This window comes from Apis dorsata, unplaced genomic scaffold (assembly GCF_000469605.1).
Source record: "Apis dorsata unplaced genomic scaffold, Apis dorsata 1.3 scaffold_1204, whole genome shotgun sequence".
NCBI lineage: Eukaryota > Metazoa > Arthropoda > Insecta > Hymenoptera > Apidae > Apis > Apis dorsata.
The window spans coordinates 88,967-94,012 of record NW_006264301.1 but is presented as its reverse complement, the minus strand read 5'-3'; the positions used below and the strand labels follow the sequence as shown (position 1 = coordinate 94,012).

Sequence of the window (5,046 nt, the reverse complement as noted above, 5' to 3'; positions counted from 1 at the left end):
AAAAAAAAAAAAAAAAAAAAAAAAATAACTATAAGGATCTCAAACATAATTAGAAATTCTTTCCTTGAAATTCTTTAAAAATAATTTACCATTCAATATTATTATTATTATCTTCTCTTTTTTCAAATGTTAATAATTAACTGATCATCAATTTGTACCAAAAATTTTTCTTAAAAATAAAAAATAATAAAAAATAATAAGAATTTTATAAAATACTTTAATCAATACTTACTTTATTCATGTATTCCAAATTGAAATTAAAAAAGATTAAAAAAAAAAGTATGGTTCACGAAGATTGGAATTTTTACGATGATCCTTTAAGCGATCAAAATTTTCCTTGAAAATTTCCTCCTAATCCATCAAAAATTCCAATAAAGCGTCAAGATTCTCACAGAATTCAGAAACTTTATTTTCTTAGAAAATAATATAAAAATATATTTAAATATAATTAAATATTTCTTTATTGATCGTACAATTTTAATGATTTTGGTATCTCTTAAACTTTTCTCAAAAATACCCTATCAATACAAAAATATACAAAAAAAATATGAATAATAGAATCTCGATTTTCTTTTCCTGTTCTTAGTTAACTTAAAACGAATTCTCCCTCTCTCCCGGAAACTTCAATTAATCCAAAGTAAGAAACGAGAAAACACTCGGTTACCCTTACACCGCCGCCCAGTTCCCAAATAGCAAGCCTCTAATTTGCATCCCCTGTTTCATGCAAATTGTTTAAACACAGTTCGAGCAACGCTTCGAATATCGCGGTGAACCGCGAATATTATTTAAACTCGATCGTTCCGCGAGCTTTGCTCAACCCCGGGGAGAGACTATAGTTAATTAAGAGCACACGGTTGAAAATTGACTGAGGAGAGAGAGAGGGGAGATGAAAAATGCGAAGCGGCGAAAAGTGGTTGAAACTCGAAGAAGAACTTTAATTAATTCGTTGCGTGGAGATTTGGGGAGGGGCTGCTTCTTCAGGATTACCGGACGAAATCTTGATAAGGGAGGCCCTGTCCGATACGATTCGAGGCACGAGGAATTCTGAGTGGCTAACGCCCTTGAAACATCTTGTTTGGTCGGACTGATTCGAATTATTAAGCAGCTTAAATTACCTCGAGGTAAAGTTTAAAGTTCGCGCGAGCGGGTAACCGAGATCCTTTTTCGAAATTAGAATTGGTTTTGAAGTTATTCGAGGCGTGGAGGAACGAAGAAGTGGAAGGAAAAGGAAGGAAAAGGAAGTTCTACGATTTAGATAAAGTATTTTCGTTTATACGTTAGTCGTGAATAGTAATTGGCTTGAAGTTTTTTATTGGGGATTTTTTTTATAGATGGATTTCAATTTTATTCATTTTATGAAGGAACAAGTAAATGTTTTTATTAAAATATTTTACGTATATTTGATTTTTAATATATTTTTGTACAAGACTGAAACTTGTTCAAAATTTTGATGAACAAATAATGAAATCTTAAAGAAAAGATTTATATTTGACGATTATGTGCTTTTTAATCATGTAAAAAAAAAAAAAATCGATTAAATGCAAGTTATATGAGTTTTATATGCTCTTTAAACTATTGTAGCATAGTTTTGAGAAGTGATTATACTATACTTATTTAATATATTGTATTACGGCCTCATTTTAGCGCCATACGTCATATAGATTCGCGAAGCTCAATATACTGTGGTTCACCACAGCTGAAAGCTCGCTTCGATAATCGATATTTATTGCCGAAATATGTATAGTCTATAAATCGCATTAAAAATCGTATGCTTAGCATTGTATTAGCTGTAAAATTAGCGCAACTTTTTTCCTCTCGCGCGAATATTCTATATTTATTTATGTTTCCTTGTATAGAATAAATATCTTAAAAATAAATTACTATCATTAAACTATACCATATTGTCAATAGATAGATAAAAAATATTTTGCACTTTTTCTCATAAAAATTATCTATCATTATTTAAATACATGATAGAATATTGAAAAACAATTGTCAAGAAGAATCTTAAATAAATCCTTAACTGCTTTAAACCTATTTCCAAGTTGACATGTTCTCCTGATACATACAGAACGATTTTCAGACCTTTTTTAGTCTTTCTCTTTACATTCCCTTAACTCGAGGTTTACGAGCTTCGATAAGAGAGAATTTCGAATTCTAAACGATTCTATTTCCTTAAAGTTTCCTTCATCGATGGAAGCGTATCGAAGAATTTTAGAAAGCTCGAGAGCGAGGATTTCAACGCCTGACAAGTCTGATTCAGCGAATATATACGGAGATTTCAACGTCCGCATAAGAAATGGATGGATGGAAACCTTCCTAGCGTGTATATTCTCCTAATATGCAACCACGTTTTGCGCAGAAATTACAACAAAATGAGCGTCACCAAAAGAGCTAATGATCAATCATGAGATAAAATGTTTCGTGCAATTTTGAATTAATGGAACAAACTGTATTATTAGTTGCAAACGATCGTTTTGTAAGATTCTTATAAGGCGAGAAATTTCTTGGTTATTCTTTTATTAAAAAGTTTCTCTGTGAATAATTATTTTTACCCAGGTGAAAAAGATATAGGTATACTAAATAAATAGTAGAATTTATATATATATATTTATAGTTAGTGAAATAATTTTATTTTATTAATTTATTTTATATTAATTTTTTTATTTACATAATTTCTGTTTAATTAAATAAGAAATTAAGAGGAACGATAGATCTATATTGTCAAAGTGTTGAAAGAGTTTAAAGAAAGAAGCTGTGAAGTATTCTTTTGTTTAATGAAATTTTGATACAAGAACGGATTATTATAAAAATAAAAATGAAAATTGCAGATATAATTATTGTTTAGTTATAATTTATTTATTTAATAGTCTTTTATCTAATAAATATTTCATTAATTTTGATAATATATTGAAAAAAATTAAATAATCTTTTGTAATATATAAAGATGTTAATCAAACTATCTTCGAAACAAAACTAAGAAAAAAATTATAAAATAAATATTTCAACCATAAAAAATAATAAATATGCATTATAAGATTTCAACTATAAATCATATATAAATAACTCGATTGATCTGGTTTTATTCACCTATCAAAAAGCACTTCAAAAATATGTTTTCTAAAAGAATTGTAAGTTGTAACATGAACGTGAAAAACATTATTGTTTCTATCCTACTAAAAGAAGAAAAAGTATTTTGCTCAACCAAACCAATTTTTCGTTTTAAGATCCCTCTCATGGGACGATATAGTCCGCATCGAAAACCTTTCCTCTTTATTATAAAGTTGTTACAATGAAATTCATTCGTTACGATCGAGAAATTGTTTTTCAATTTTCATAATACCATAAATACGAAAGTAACGTGAATGATATTGAACAAATGAAATTTCCAAGATAGAATCGACAATGTATTGATTCTTAAAAGAAAGTAATGAATACAATGAATTTTGAATAATAAACTGTGATCATGAAAATTATATATTCTTGTAACAATTATAATTTTAATGTATTTAAAAAAGAATGAAATTGCACAAATAAATAGTGGATGAGCAGTTTATATTAATTCATGAAGTATATTTATATTTTAAAATTATTTTATTTGAAATTTTAATAACAATATTTAAAGCAATAATTAATTAATTCGTTCATTTTATTATCCTAAACACACTGTATATCAAGCTTTCTATATCAAGCTTCCAACAACATTCATTAATAACTTTTTCATAGAATTATATGTTCAAATTAATCAAACTATCATCGAAATATAAAATAAACAATACAGAAATATCAAAATTCTACCAACAAAAGTTTCCAACTCATGATAAAAAAAAACAGAGAAGAAAAAAAGTAAAACCATATAATACAATAATGATTAATGTCAGAATAAAGATCTCTATCTTGATATGGAATTAACTAATAATAAACCAAATCCTTTACAATAATTAATAACTTTCTACATCAAATTTCTAATATTCATTAACATTTTCTTACCACGATTATCTATTTACATCTTCAAATTAATCAAATTACCTTCAAAAAAATTAAATATAGAAAGATCAAAGAAAAAGTATTGATACAATATTTCACACAATGGTTTTCAACTAATAATAAAAAAAAAAGAAAGAAAAACAAGCGAGATTATGTAAAACAATAATGTAGTAGATAAAACAATCAGATAAAACAATTTTACATATACAAAATTAACTAAACATTAAGTTCTTTCATTTCCTTAATCTACCAAAATGATTACAATATTCTTTTCAAATCAAATCTTTTACAACATCAATTAATATTTCTTCTCCTGATAATCTACACCACCAAAATTAATCAAACAACTTTCAAAAGAAATATAGAACAAGTTAGCTTAATAAAAGTTTCTAACTAATAATGAAAGGAAAAATAAAGAGGAAAAAGGCAATATCATGTAATACGATAATGATCAGTATCAGATAAGACGATCTTGACAAAACATTGAGAGCTTCTCAATTCCCTCCCGTGGAGCAAACTCTCCTTCGGAAGCCCTCGCAATTTTCATAAGAAGGAAGAATTCTTCCAGCCCGTGATAAGACAAGAATCGATTTCACGTATTCGTTTCACGGTTATTTTAATTCATTTCAAATCCAACACAGAAACGATACCGATCACTTGGTTCTAGCAGAAGGCAAACGTTTACCTCCATTTTCACGGCTACTGATCCACATTCCGCTTCCGTTCGATTAAAAAACTCGTGCTGCAATTCTCCATGGAGATGATCGGCGCGTTCACGCGCACGATGGATTGACACGGGATCGGCGTCGAAACGATCGATTTCTGCAAACCGGGAATGCGAATCGCCAGAAGAGAAACAATGCATTCGAAATCAACGATTGATCCTAAACCGTGGTGTAACCGGCTAATGAAGATAAATGGTACATCCGGTTTTAACGCGATCTCACTACTACGCTTTTGTAAATTTACGTTTGGCCTGTTGGTAAATTGCCCCGGGACTGGATTGTTTTTAGAGAGTGATTGTTTGTAGACTTATTACAGAGTTAATATATTAGCAAT

At 28.6% G+C, this 5,046-nt stretch overlaps 1 protein-coding gene across 10 annotated transcripts in view; it reads right to left on the bottom strand.

Annotated features, from left to right (window-relative positions):
• LOC102677825 (collagen alpha-2(IX) chain-like) overlaps positions 1-5,046 on the bottom strand; it is a 342,768-nt gene that overhangs the window by 259,666 nt on the left and 78,056 nt on the right. The window lies entirely within an intron of this gene.